Raw genomic sequence first — 15,996 nt, 5'->3', positions numbered from 1 at the left:
GTAGCAAAGGGCCTCCTAAGCTCTAGCACACATCTCCTCTGGGGACAGGGTGCTCACTCACTACTGACACAACCCAGTGGGCCACTACCAGCCAAACTATTACACTGGAAGAGGTATCTCCACTTCATAAATTTATTGACCTTGTATGGAGCAGATCATAGGTCATTTTCTGGGTAGGATTAGCTCTAAGTCTGAAAGGCCTGGTTAGTGTCAGGGAAGTGGTCATAAAGATTTGCTCTGGAAAGATAACCTTGGGCAAGCCATTTAACCTCCCTGAGCCTGGGTTTCCTGATCTGCAATGAGGATGAAGAACATGTCCACAACAAACAGTGACTGGGCCCTTCCATGGGTCAGGCACTAAGATGACACTAGTCATTCAACTCATTCAATCCTCACAAGAGCCCAGTGAAGTGAGTCTTAGTATCACCTCCATTGTACACAGAAGAGAACAGAGATTCAGAAAGGATAAGTAGCCAAAGCCACAGAGCTAGTAAGTGGGGAGACAGCATCAGACCCGGACGTCTGACTCTATGCCCTAAGAGCTAAAATGTTATGACACTACCTTACAGGTTTGTCCAGACAACTTTGTGATGGTACAAAGAACCTAGCACAGTGCTCTAGAAGCACTCCTACTCCCTTCCCCAGAGTATGACCCAGGCTCTAAGACCAGCCAGGGCCCAGGGTGCAGGAGACAAGAACAAACCCCGATCCTACCAGGGCTCTCAGCAGCCCAGGGCAAGTAGCCCACTTCTTGCACTTTTCCTTCACATTTTCTGTGGATTATTACAAATGTCAGGAGGGAAGTAACCAACTGGTCCTCTGAAACTTCGTTCCTTTCTCTCTCTGCATGTTCTCTCTCCCACTTCGGTTTGTAGCCTTTATCAGGCACAAACCTGGCTTAAGCTTGGTGAGACCACACTGGATATATCCTGGCTGGATGGCTGGATTTCTCAGCCCCTTCACCCCCACAGCAGGCTCCCAATGCACCCAGTTCCCTCCAGCTCCCCCTGAGGGAAGATCCCCTGCAGGGCACCCTCCTTGTCTACTCACCCTGGGGGGCTCACCCATGCCTGACACCCCCCAAGTCTCTCCCTCCAGCTCAGATTACTCTCCTGAGTTCCAGGCCCCTCCATCCAAATGCCTCACGGGCCAGCAGGCCTTAGAGGACACTCGTCTTTTCTCTAAAACCTGCTTCTCTCCTGGAAACAGCATCACCACCCTTCTAGCTACCTGAGGGAATTCAAACACTGAGGCCAGCAGGGAAATGCTGTGTCTGAGTCACACAGAGCCAGGGATCTCTAATCCAAGTCCAGGGAATAATCTAAGCTGCTCCTTAAGAGGTCCCAGTCTATCTGAAGTCCACGCAGAAAATAAGCACCGCAACAGGATCAGTATTGGGTACCATTTGAATTCCCAAGAGCTTCCTTTTCTTCAGTTAGATTAATGACAGTAGCACCAGACAGTATTTATAAAGTGCTTATACCATTGCCAAGCACAGTTTTAAAGCACTTTGCATGCACTGACCCACAGGCACTACTGTATTTACATCTCTAACAATTTAAATGAAGCACAGAGAAATCAAACAAGTTGCCACGGGCAGCACAGCCCCTGACTGGTGGACCTCTGATACAAGTCCAGGCAGTCTGCCTCCAAAGCTCAGGACATACTGCTATCTTCTTATGAACTATTTAAAACAAATCTTACTAGTGGGAAATTGTATAAATAATGAAAAACAAATGAAAAAGTAGCTGAGATATGATCAATGTACAGTAAGTTACACACGTTAAAAGTGAATTTTAAAAAAGAAAAACAAAACTAGAGGCATCACAATTCCAGGTTTCAAGTTATATTATAAAGTGGTAGTAATTAAAACAGTATGATACTGGCAAAAAAATGGACACATAGATCAATGGAATAGAATAGAAAAGCCAGAAATAAACACAGTTTTATGGTCAATTAATCTTCGACAAAAGAGGAATGAATATGCAATGGGAAAGACATTCTCTTCAACAAATAGCATTGGGAAAACTGGACAGCTACATGCCAAAGAGTGAAACTGGATCACTGGATTAAAGATCTAAATGTGAGACCTTAAACCATAAAAATCCTTGAAGAGAGCACAGCAGTAATTTCTCTTACATTGGCTGTAGCAAATTTTTCTAGATATGCCTCCTGAAGCAGGGGAAACAGAGCAAAAATAGACTATTGGGACTACATCAAGATGAAAAGCTGCACTGTGAAGGAAACAATCAACAAAGCTAAAAGGCAACCAACTGAATGGGAGAAGATATTTGCAAATGACATATCCAGTAAAGGATTAGTATCCCAAATATATAAAGAACTGATACCACTCAACACCCAAACCAAATAATCCTATTAAAAATGGCAGAAGACACGAACAGACATTTCTTCAAAGAAGACATCCAGATGGCCAATAGACACATGAAAAGATGCTCAACATCACTTATCATCAGGGAAATGCAAACCAAAACTACAATGAGATATCACCTCACACCTGTCAGAATGGCTAAAATTAACAACACAGAAACAACAAGTGTCGGTAAGGATGTGGAGAAAATGGAACCCTCCTGCACCATTGGTGGGAATGTGATCTGGTGCAGCTACTCTGGAAAACAGTAATGAGGTTCCTCAAAAAATTAAAAATAGAACTACCCTACAATCTAGTAATCACACTACTGGGTATTTACCCCAAAAATACAAAAACTCTATTTCAAAGGGATACATGCACCTCTATGTTTATTGTAGCATTATTTACAATAGCCAAATTATCGAAGCAGACCAAGTGCCCATTGACAGATGAATGGATTAAGAAGGTGTGGTATATATGCACAATGGAATATTACTCAGCCATAAAAAGAATGAAAGCTTGCCATTTGCAACAACATGGATGGAGCTAGAGAATATAATGCTAAGTCATAAGAGAAAAACAGATACCATATGATCTCATTCATATGTGGAATTTAAGGAACAAAACAAATGAACAAAGGAAAAAAAGGGAGAGAGAGAGGAGAGACAAACCAAGAAAAAGACTCTTTTTAAAAAAATTTTTTGTTGTTGTGTTGATCACCATACATTGCACTGTTAGTTTTTGATGTAGTGTTCCATGACTGTTTGTGCATGGCACCCGGTGCTCCGTGCAGAGTGTGCCCTCTTTAGTGCCCATCACCGGCTAGCCCGTTCCCCCCCATGCCCCTCCCCTCTGGAACCCTCAGTTTGTTTTTCGGAGTCCGTCGTCTCTCATGGTTCGTCTCCCCCTCCGATGTCCCCCCCTTCATTCTTCCCCTCCTGCTATCAAGAAAAAGACTCTCAACTATAGAGAACAAACTGGTGGTTGCCAGAGGGGAGCTGGGTGGGGGAATGGGTGAAATAGGTGATGGAGATTTAAGAGTACACCTAACATGATGAAAATAAAATAAAACTTACATAAAAAAAAAAAAAAAAAAGAATCCAAACAGATTTTTTTTTTTTTTTTAAGATTTTATTTATTTATTTGAGAGAGAGGATGAGAGGAGAGAGAGAGCACATGAGAGGGGGGAGGGTCAGAGGGAGAAGCAGACTCCCCGCTGAGCAGGGAGCCCAATGCGGGACTCGATCCCGGGACTCCAGGATCATGACCTGAGCCGAAGGCAGTCGCTCAACCAACTGAGCCACCCAGTCGCCCTCCAAACAGATTCTTGTACATGAATGTTCACTGCGGCACTGGAAAGAATCCAAATGCCTATCTACAGGTGAACAGATAAACAAAATGTGCTCTCTATATAAAATGGAATATTATTTGGCCATAAAATGAATGAAATTTTGATATATAGTACAACATGGATGGACCTTTCAAACACTATGCTGGAATCAGTCAGACGTAGAAGAATAAATACTGTATGATTGCACTTATATGAAGGACTGAATAGGCACATTCGAAGAGACAGAAAATAGAAGGGAGGTTACCAGAGCCTGTGGGTAAAGAAAGAAGTGGAAGTTAGGTTTAATGAGTCCTTTAGTTGGGGATGATGAAAATGTTTTGGGGATGAAGGCTCTCTCCCTGGCTTGTAGATGGCCGTCTCCTGCACTCTGCATGTCTGTGTCCTAAATGGCCTCTTCTTCATGTCTTTTGGGGATGATGAAAATGTTTTGGGGATGGGTATAGACAGTGCTGATAGTTAGGCAAAACTGTGAAAGTATTGAATGCTACTGAGTTGTACACTTGCAGATGGTTAAAATGATAAGTATTATGTTATGCATATTTTACCACAATAAAAATAATTAAAAGCCCTCACTAGGGATTCCTATGACTTTTCTTTTAACCAGATCTAGAAAGGTTCTATTCACTCTATTCAAACTACAAACTTATAAAAGGGTTACATTTATTTCACTAAAAATTTCAGATTATTGGAAGGATCTCTAAATAATTTTATTTTCAAATACATATTTGCTTTTGAGGATATCAAAGAAGAGTAAAAGGGCTTTTATACTTAAATTTCAAAAACAATAAAGCACTGTGAATAAAAACAAACGAATCATAACAAAACACTGTTTTTAATCTTTAATGATATGTTTTAAAAATTAGCATGATATTCATGAGAGCATTCAGTGCATTTTTTTTTTAATTTTTTTTTTAAAGATTTTATTTATTTATTTGAGACAGAGAGAATGAGATAGAGAGAGCATGAGAGGGAGGAGGGTCAGAGGGAGAAACAGACTCCCCGCCGAGCAGGGAGCCCGATGCGGGGCTCGATCCCGGGACTCCAGGATCATGACCTGAGCCGAAGGCAGTCGCTTAACCGACTGAGCCACCCAGGCGCCCCTCAGTGCATTTTTTTTTCATGGGTTTTTCTAAACTGGTTAAAATAGAAATCAAAACATCACCCAGGTCCTTGTCAGCATCCCTCACTGTGTCCTGGAGACCAAGGGTCCCCACTCCCTGTCTTCTGTGCCCCGAGGGTCACTGACCGCTGCTGGCTGCGGGTCTGCCCTCTGCTCTTTGCAATTGTTACTTGGTGGAATGACGAGAACACTGCCAAGAAACACTCAGGACTGTTCTTCCCCATCACTGACTCTCATGTCTATTAGATACTAAGTATTGTGAAGTGACAGCTTATGCTATTAATAATTTAAGAACAATTAGACATAGTAAATATTTCTCCCTGTGTTTCTTTACCAGTGGCTTAGACAGCTTCAACTGATTCACATCATCACAACTGAGTCAACCTCCTAATTATAATGTAAGAATAATCCTTACAAACTCATATTTAAATACAACCTAACAAGGGCTTACATAAGCTTTTACATCTGTTTCTCCAGAGGCACACTGTGGGGAGTAGGGACATAAAGATAGATTTGGGGGTGCAGTCAGAGCTTGAAGGCTCTGTTTAATTGACAGTCTCCAAGCTGGGGTCACCAACCATATTAGCTTGCTAGGGCTACCCTAGCAAAGGCCCACAGACTGGGTGGCCTGAACAATAGAAATTAATTTTCTCATGGTCCTGGAGGCTGGAAAGGCTAAGATCAAGATGTCAGCAGGGTTGGATTCTTCTGAAGGCTTTCTCCCTGGCTTGTAGATGGCCGTCTCCTGCACTCTGCATGTCTGTGTCCTAATGGCCTCTTCTTGTAAGGACACCAGTCATACTGGATTAGGACCTGACCTAATGACCTCTTTTTAACTTCACTACTTCTTTAAAATCCCCACCTCCAAATACAGTCACAGTCTGAAGACTGAAGACTAACCTCCGGTCTAGGACTTCAGCGTATGCATTTTGGGGGAAGGCAATTCATCCCCAAACACCTACTCGGAACCCCACTATCAATTACTGTGTATGAAGAGATTTTCCAAGTTTAAAAAATGTTTGCTCAATTTGGACCATCCCACTCCACACTTAACCTCCCTCGCATACTGATGCTAAGTTAACTGCAGCCCCTGCCCTGCTGTTTGAATCTCTAACAAATCACGGCTCCTTCACTCTGGGGTCACGGCTGGGAATGTGCGTCCCCTGCTCCCACCGGTGGATGGGAGCTTCCAGTCTTCACTGGAGCAGTACCAGCTCTTTCTGGCACACAGGGACAACGGGAAACACGGCCCAGGGGGCGGCTGGCAGTCAGACTTGAGAAGCCACTGTGTTTCTCGGTTGCTCTAAGAATGGACCAAATAGAAAACATTCCTAGGCAACCAGGTACAAAAAAGTAAGGAATCTGCTTTTCTCTTTCTGGAGAAAATGAAAATGCATTTCAAAAACCCTACAAAAGGCTTTGATTCTGTGTGTGTTAGACTGAGCTAAGCTGCTTTATTAACCCTGGTACATAGTACTGAGAACTTGAACGATAAGGGATCTGTTATCACTTCATTTCAAATTCTGATAAGCTCTCTAGAATTTTTTTAAATGTTTTTAGCCCCTTTATTTGAGCATTGGGCCTCAGACAGCTCTCCTTTTATCTTCCAACTTCAAAGAATAATTTTGAAATAAAGGTTTACTTTCCCGTGAATTCTGAAAGTTTTATGCTGTCAGGCACAATGGGTTGGATGTTTTTAGAAATGTATCCCAGACTCTGAAAGAACTTCCAGCTGCATTCCAATTCCTCTCTCTCGGATGGTGGTTAGGACTCCATCTATCCCAGAGTCCACCAAGCCCAGACACTGTGTGAAGTTACTCTTCAGATAGCAATCACGATGGGATATAGTCTAAATATTTTCTAAGTTTGTATCACTTTGAAAATTTTAGTTCCCTAGCAGTGAAGGAGCTGTGCCTTACCAGAAAGAACCTGATCTGGACCAGACACGTAGGGAGCTGTATCCTAGTTTTGTGTGGCCTCTGAATATCACATAACCTCTTGCAACCTCAGCTTCCTGATTCAGGAAATAAAGATACTGTTAGCTACCTCACAATCATTTGGGGGATTAGGTCAGAAAATGGGTGTAACAGTGCCTTATAAATTGATGGTACCAGTGGGGGCATTTTTCTCGATTCTTCCATGACTGTGATTGCTGGTCTTTGTTTAAAACCACGAGGTGGCCTCATGGCATGGGGTGACTTCTTACTTGGCTTTCTTTGGAGACTAGTCCATAAGGTATGCTGAAACAGGCTGCTTTCTAGGCCGCACTATATTCTTTTTTTTTTTTTTTTTAAAGATTTTATTTATTTGACAGGGCGAGATACACAGCGAGAGAGAGAACACAAGCAGGGGGAGTGGGAGAGGGAGAAGCAGGCCTCCCGCAGAGCAGGAAGCCCGATGCGGGGCTCGATCCCAGGACCCCGGGATCATGACCTGAGCCGAAGGCAGACGCCCAACGACTGAGCCACCCAGGTGCCACCCGCACTATATTCTAACAATTTACATTTTTATTCATCAAGTTAACAGTATTTCAAGGCAAATTGATCACCTACCAACCTTGATAATGCCGATTTACTATTATGGGTGGGTATCTCAAATGTCTCTTGCTCTTTAGCATTAAATATTGAGTGGAAATGGAGCTTTTATTGACAGCTTTATTACTTTATTTTACTACCACACATTTTTATGTGACAGTAAAGCAGCTAAACACACATTAAATATGTGCTGAGATAACTTGATAATGACCTTCCACAGATTATTTTCTCCAAAAAGGTTGGTGGCAAAGAAGACAGGAAAATGCATTAAAAGGAGAAAGTAGCCTGACCTAGATGGAACTAGGAGCTGAGCGCCTTGTGTGTGCCAGGCCCTGACATGTGTGAGGTGGAGAGACATAAGCCTGTGTTTTGTCTTCTTCATCCTCTAGACTAAGGATGGAGCCAGGGACAGGAAACATGTTTGAAGTACAGGGGACTCAAGTGAACAAAGATATGTCCAAAGTCTTAAGCAGCACAGGGGCAGAGCACTGGTCTGTGTGGTGGATACGGTAAGGCATCACGGTTTATACAAAGGATGTGCTAAGTGTCTGACAAGCAGAGAAGAGACGAATTTCTGAGAAAGGGAACAGCATGTGAAAAGTTGTGGAGAGATGACAGAGAATGATGTGCTCAGGAAAGTGGGAAGGGTCCACTGTGACTAAAATATAAGCTGTTGGGGAGGGTCCGGTCAGGTGAGTTGAGTCTGAATACGAAGACCCTTGCAGGCCTTGCTAAAGCTCCCTGGTTCCTACAAGCTCAGGAGAACTTTCTATAGACTTCATACTCATTTAGGTGTAGGTATTGGAACATGACAGCCACTCCTCAGGAGGCAGCCTGGGGGTCAGAGGCCTTCAGCTGGGAGATCAGAGCCGGGCCGGGTGGTGGAGACCAGTGCGGGGCATTGCAGACAAACCTTCTCGATGCCCACAGTTTCAGGAGAGAAGAATGGGCGGGATTTGGTGATTGATTCCATGTAGGAGGTAAAGCAGTGGAAAGAGTCAAGACGTGAGTCCTACTTTCCTGGCCAGAATGAGTTGGCAGTTTGTGGAATTACTTAACGAGCCGAGAGACACTGGCAGTAAATTATTTATTGGGGGCGGGGGGCAGGGGAGAAGGCTGTTGGGCAAGAGGGAGATGCTGGGTTGCATTTTAGGGATGAAGAAGTGGAGATGCTCAGGGAGTGCAAGCGAGGTGTCTGGGACACCTGGAGGCAGCAGCAGGGCCAGCGGGCACCAAGCTCCTCCAGGCTGGGGGGAGGACTGGGCTGGGGAGATGCACACACACGCCCTGGGGTTGACAGAACCCAGGTGTGGATGAGCTGGCCCCCACCCTGCTGTCCTTCTCAGTCGGGAAGAGGAAATGGGTCCAAGGCTGCTTCAACTGAAATGTCAGCCCACCCCCCAGCCCCCAAGACCTCAGCCCCGCCTCTCCTGTGTACCCTCTGTGCTCTGTCAACAGACACGGTGACAAGGGGACACGAACTACAACACCAAGATGCTGGAGCCCGTGCTCTCCCATTCTCATTTTTACTTTATATTTTATTTCTGCTATGAATTATTCAAAACGATATCACTTTCTGAGCATAAAGTGCTGGAAAAAGATAAATAATGCAAATGTAGTAAGGGTTCTATGCCCTCTAATTTAAATGTTGTTCATTTGGACTAATAAATACATTATGTAACATGTTAACTCTCTGCCTCAAATGAAACACCTAGATTCATCATCTTTCCGAGACAGTAACTTAGGTATATTTGTCCAAGCCGATTATTAAAATGCTTCCAAAGTGCCCAACTGATGACCTTATCAGAAAGAAGTATACATTGCTAACTGCTGGTATTTCTGCTTCTAAATCTCCAATTATCTTATATACAGAGTAATCTATATTGCTGATTTCTCTTAAAGTCATTCTTAGAAACTGCAGTCTTCTACCCTAGAATAGAATATGTGTGTGTTTTACATACGTAGGCAGAGTAGACAGAGGTGGTCAGGAAAGCAAACTATGACAGAGGGTCAGTGGTTTCCTCTGATGACTGGAGCCAGATCATCTGCAGAAATCATCCCTCTGCCGTCACTGCTGTTTTCACTTTGGCTTCGATAGTCACAATGAAATTAAAGACCCAGCTTACAGACATGTCACCCCGGTAACATTCAATTTTCTTTGCCGCAGGCCTATGGCTCAGTGAAATCACATGTGTAGAGCCTACAGCCATGTTCTGTCAGCTTCCATGGTGAAGCATTGCTTTTTAAAAGGTGCTATAGCAAATTTTGAAAGCAGAAAGATGTGTCTTTGTTTTAAAAAAATTATGAAACAGTACTGGAATTTATATGAAAGATTACTCCCTCCCTTGCTTACAGACCCTTCATGATAGTTAATAGCTTCACCTTACTATTTTAATACAAACCTTTTAAATAATTAAAGCTAAGATTTGATCAGTATGCTTTAAGGGTCAGGTATAATATTGATGAAATATAGAACAAGAGTTATGATTTCCTGGTGCTATAAAGAAATTCTTTCTAAAGTAAAAAAGATACATGCTGATATTTCAAAACCAAAAAAAGGTATTACCAATGTACATCTAATAAATGAGCAGGACAAATTTGTTAATCTGAGAGTTTAACTGAGGATGAACTATTCAATGTGATCACCTTACTAAGTCTTTATATCCTTTTGGCTAGAAGTTATGTTTAATAACCAGTGGTCAGAGTTCCACTTTATAAACTAAAATAAATTGACACCTGGCCTCAGAACCGCAGCAACAAGCAAACACACAAATTGAAAAGTAACAGAGAAGGTCACCTAATCTTACACTGTATTTCTTAGTAGAGTTACAGCCTAAATGACCCTGGCAGATAATTATCTTTTATTCCTTCAAGTATCCCTTAGTGTTGAATAACTCTGTCAGTTTATATCTATATGCTATATACATCTAACCACCCCATGCAGTTTATGTCAATTTTATCTGATCCTATCTTGAAATGAGAGATTTTTATTGTCCCATCACATTCTTAAATCAACCCTGAACCAGGGCGGTAGGCCTGACTCACAGAGCCGGGTTCTGTAGTGAAGCAAAAAGCAAAGTGTACCTGGAGCTGCAAGCACAGGCTCTGAGAGCTACTTTTGCAGCAACAGCCTCACTGTGCACTTGAGCGAAGAGACTCGCTGTGCACTTGTGTTAAATAGACTCACTGTGCACTTGTGCAAACAGGCTCATTTTGTGCTTTTATAAATAGACTCACTGTGCATTTGTGTAAATACACCCACTGTATTTGTATAAATAGACTCTGTACTTGTACAAACCGACTCACTGTGCACTCGTGCAAACAGACTCACTGCACTGTGCAAGCAGGCTCACTGGGCACTTTTGTAAACAAAATCACTGTGCACATGTGCAAAGAGACTTGCTATGCACGTATGCAAGTAGACTCACTGTACTTGTGCAAACAGGCTTCCTGTGCACTTTTGTAAATAGATTTGCTGTGCACTTGTGTAAATAGACTCACTGTGCACTTCTGCAGACTGCTGTGCACTTGTGCAAGTAGATTCACTTCACTTGTGCAAACACACTGTGCACTTGTGCAAACAGACTCGCTGTGCACATGTACATGCTTTCCACGTCTCAAATTCCCAGTCATCAAAATGTAGGAGTCAAATGAAGTTACAAAGAACTCAATCGTTTTTCTTCTAAGTATGTTCTGTCAGGATGTGTGTCATAATTGTGAAGGGTCTGAGATTTTACCCATCTTTCAGATGAACAAGTACCTGCCCCAATGTCATGGATGTTGGCAGAAGAAGTAAGACTCCTAAGTCAGAAACAAAGGACTTTATTACAAATGACACAGCAAGTAGCACGAGCTTCTGGCTCCCGTGGGCTCCCCCTGCCCCCAGCGTCCCACGGGTCGAATCATGCCTCACATACAGTAGGTCTGTGGTACATCTGAAGAACCAAGGGTGTAGGGAATCCCAAATCTTTTCTTATGGGTGTAAGGAACACGGTCTGCCTTTTGCTGCAGAGAAAGATATTACCTGTATTATACTGACCAGGAAGATAGCTTGTCCTCTGCCCCAGCAAGAGGCACTAACTGTGTCTTCTAAGGCCGTTCCCTGTCCAAACATCCTTGAAAGAATAACCCAGAACAAAGGCCCCCGGTGCCTCTGCTGGCAAGATGTGCAGAAGCATGAGAGGCCCATGAAGAACTGCATCCCAACATCCTCTCAACAAACCCAGGTAATATAAATTTCTCTCATTATAACTCAAGTTTAGATCCACACTGAGTATAAAGAAGGGATTTCCAAGTAATCCCTATAGTAAATTTTCCAGTATTCCTACTAAACTCAAGGATTTTTTTAAAAGTAAAAGCAACATTCTCTGCGGATATTTCTAATCTGATCTTATCTATCAGATGATTCTGATTCATAGATAGTACTTAACATTTAGTCAAGATCAGAAATAAGCCTTGCCTAATTTCTCAACAGTAATTTGACTACAAATACTTCATTCAATTCATCAACTTGTATAATGTACCCTGTCAGTTCTTAAATAGCATTCATTCTCCTCTGTCCTTTCTAGTAACTCCCCAAATCCCTAATTTCATTCAGCTTTTGTTCTCCCTGCCTTGTGGCTCAGGGACAGCTCATCCCATCTTAGACCCAAGGATACAACTTTTTCCTTTTTTTTTATTAAACTAGTGTTAGGTTCACAGCAAAACTGAGCAGAAAGTACTGATTTCCCTATACCTGCCTCCACACATGTGCAGTTTCCCCCATTATCCCTTCCCACCACAGTGGTACATTTGTCACAATGGATGAACCTACACTGACACATCATTTTCAGTCAGAGTCCCTAGTATACATTAGGGTTCACGCTCTGTGTGGTACATTCTATGGGTTTGGAAAAATGTATAATGACATGTATCCACCATTACAGTACCATGCAGCGTATTTTCACTGCCCTGAAAATCCTCTGCGTTCCACGTATTCATTCCTCCCTCCCCTCTAACCTCTCGCAACCACTGATCTTTTTGCTGTTTGCATCATTTTGCCTTTTCCAGAATGTCATGTAGTTGGAATTATACATAGTCTTTTTAAATTGACATCTTTCACTTAGTAATATGCATTTCAATTTCCTCCATGTCTTTTCATGGCTTAATAGCTCATTTCTTTTTAGCACTGAATAATATTCCATTGTCTAGATGTACCACAGTTTATATAGTGTCCTCCTGAAGAACATCTTGGTGGCATCCACGTTTTGGCAATTACAAATAAAGCTGCTATGAACATCATGCGTAAGTTTTTGTGTGGATGTAAGTTTTGGACTCTTCTGAGTAAATACCAAGAAGCCCTATTGTTGGATTGTATGATAGGAGTGTATTTCATTTTGTAAGAAATTGTCAAGCTGCCTTGCAAAGTGGCTGTAGTGTTCTGCATTCCCACTGGCAATGACTGAAGAGTTCCTCTTGCTCCACATCCTCACTAGCAAATGGTTGTGTCAGTGTTCTGGATGCTGGCCATTCTAATAAGTGTGTGGTGCAAGGGTACACCTGCATTACTCCAAATCAGCAATTCTCAACCAGCAACATTGGTACCATTCGGGAATCTGTTAGAAATATAAATTCCTGAGCTTGACCCCAAGCCTACTGAATCATCAACTCTAGAGTGGGACCCAGCAATCTGTCTTGTAACAAGGCTGCCAGGTGATTCTGACACACACCAACATCACTGAACTACATTAAAGTTTGAGAGTAAGGACACTAAGCCAATTAGTTCATAACAATCTCCTGGCTATTATTATTGGTCCTTAATTGGCTTAATAGATTGAAAGAAAGGAGTGATATTCTAGGTGTGAGGAAATGTTTCTCTTTCCTTTCTGCCAGATTTGAACAAAGCATGTTTTCCTAGTTGCTTCCAAAGGCCACCTGATGACCCTGAAGAAGAGCAGCACTGGGCTGAAACCAATGCAAGGGAGGTCTGGAAAGAACTCATGTCCCTGGTAATACTACTGAGCAATTAAATCAACAAACTGAAAAGTGTGACTTATCTATGGACTTTTTGTTACTACAAGTTAATTAATGTCCTTATTAATCTGTATGAGCTGGCTTTATGTTATCTGCAGCTCAAAATACGCTGATAAAAACAATTTATTTGTAAAGTCTGCCCTAAAGTGTATGTTTACTTTTTGAACCTCCTCACTACACTCTTCTGGTAATCTCTGCAAGCTTTGCTTCACTTAAATGTGCATGCATTGAAAACCAATGGAAAACTTTATAAATTAGAAAGTCATGTGCATGGGCAGGGTACTTATTTGTTTTATGGGCCATTGTATCCCTGAAGCCAAGGAGAGTACCTATCAAATAATAGAGTCTTAATAAATATGTGTCAGATAGATGAATACATGAATGAATAAATGAAGCAAACCAAAATAAGGGGTAGAGGGTATTGTAATTCAGTTATGTCTACTCAGCTTTCATACTGGCTGTCCTTTTAGCTGGTTTCCCCATGGTCACTGGATACCTGCTGCATTCATGGACACCACATCATATAGCATCCCATAGCAAAGGTGAGAAAAGATCATTTTTCTTTGTACATCATTAAAGAGCAAAGGAGCCCTTCCCAGAAGGCGCCTGAGCCCTGTAATCTTCCCAGACCTTTCTTTTTTTAAGATTTTATTTTTTTTAAGTAATCTCTACATCCAATATGGGGCTCAAACTCACAACCCTGAGATCAAGAGTCGCCGGCTCTAATGACTGAGCCAGCCAGGCGCCCCTTCCCTGCAAGACTTTTTGAGCAGAATTTCACAGACTGAAGATCTAAGTGTAAAAATAAACTCTTTTAAAAAATATTGTTCAAAGACAATGTGGAAAAATACCTTCTAAAACAAGACTAAAAAGTGAGAAGTCACAAGGAAAAATAAGAGTTTAACTAGCAAATGTTACTTCATATCTGGCCATCTACTGATAATAAATTAATTTGTTTTTGGATTGACTTAGATTCTAATGACACTTTTATCATATATTAATGTATATGGACAGCCCTAAGGGATATGGTTGATTTAAATTTAAAATTTAAACATTTCTCTTTAACAAAATATACCATGAATAAAGTCAAAAGGCAAATAGTAGAATGAGGGAAAATATTTAGAAAACATATGATAGGCAAATGGGTAACAACCCTACTACAACTAAGACACTCCTACAAAATGAAAAGGAAAAGATTGGAAACGCATCCTAAGGATAGAAATAGATAATCTGATGATGAAAAAAATATAAAAAGTCAATGAAAACATGGAAAAAAGTGAAATGTAAATTAAAACAGTGATGTACCATTTCTAAACTGATAAACCAGTAACAAAATTTAAAAGATCATTAATATTCAATGCTCAAAAGCACATCCAGAAACCAACACAGTCACACCTTGCTGATGCTAGAACCTTCTGGAGAGTAATCTGACATCTACTAAAAGCTTAAATGCATTTATCTTTGGCCCACCAATTCTACCTTAAAACTGTAACCTCCAGAAATAAAACTATTTCAATATAAGGAGACATATTTATAGATATTTATTGAAATATTCATTTTAACAGAAAACAACCATCACCTCCCTATCCATCAAAATGAGGAGAGCTGAGTGATTAGGCTACCCATATTCCAGAATAATAAACAGCTACTACTCAGAATGAGTTAAATCTCTATATACTGTATTAGACTCTAGCAAATAGATGTCCACTGAATACTGACAAATGTTAAATAAAGTTGCAGAATACCATGTACAGTATCTCATTCTGTTAGAATTAGCAGTAAGGAACAGACCTGGGACATATATGGATACTTATGTGTCTAAATGGACATAGAGAGAGATGTGCAAGAAAAATACTTTATCTCCAGGAGAGAAACTGAAAGAAAGAGGGGGGAATCTATTAACTTCTGTATTGTTTGCCTTCTTACATGTCACCTATTACTTCAGTAATTAAAACAGTAAGTAATAAGATATAAACATTAACAAATAAAATGTTATGTATGATGAATTCATAATCCAATTTAAAAGCAATATAGTCTACCTCAAGAATCATGAAATAGTAACATACTTAATAGAAATATATATTAATATGTATATTATGTATCTATATAATATCATTTCTACTGATAATTTAAACTAGAAAGGGTTTTCAATGCCAACTGTAAATATGTGTCTACTGTCACTTGTCCAGATCTATATGGAAGAAGTGCTACAACTTGGTCAACAGAAATATTTTACCTGAATAGTTATATTACTTATATTACTCATTCTACAAGTATAATAACATGGTTAGAAGACCAGCAATTTTGATATCAAACAGTTCTATTATCATTCTTATTTTAATAATAGGTGTAACCATACTTCCTAATAAAATTTCTTATATTTGTAGTTTTAATTTCATTTATATGCATTATTCATTTTTAAAGCTTTCAATTCACTTGCAATTTATTCTAATAGGTAATGTAATTACCAGTTCTTTATATTCTTAAAATTAATTTATAAAAAGTATTACCCAAACAAAGAAGCATGGTTAACCCTCATAAACTAAAATCTTGACATATCATCAAGGTTTCATAATCTCTTGTTATTACTGTGCAGGTCTTAGTTCTCATT

The 15,996-nt window shown here is 40.8% G+C and overlaps 1 protein-coding gene across 3 annotated transcripts in view; it reads right to left on the bottom strand.

Moving 5' to 3' along the window:
• The window catches only part of PTPRM (protein tyrosine phosphatase receptor type M), an 806,716-nt gene that overhangs the window by 399,679 nt on the left and 391,041 nt on the right, over nt 1–15,996 (bottom strand). The gene's annotated exons all lie outside the window — the stretch shown is intronic.

This window comes from Mirounga leonina, unplaced genomic scaffold, assembly GCF_011800145.1.
Source record: "Mirounga leonina isolate KUSES-001 unplaced genomic scaffold, KU_Mleo_1.0 Mir_93, whole genome shotgun sequence".
Classification (NCBI taxonomy): domain Eukaryota; kingdom Metazoa; phylum Chordata; class Mammalia; order Carnivora; family Phocidae; genus Mirounga; species Mirounga leonina.
Note: the sequence above shows the minus strand (reverse complement) of the source record. Positions and strands in the feature narration are given on the sequence as shown.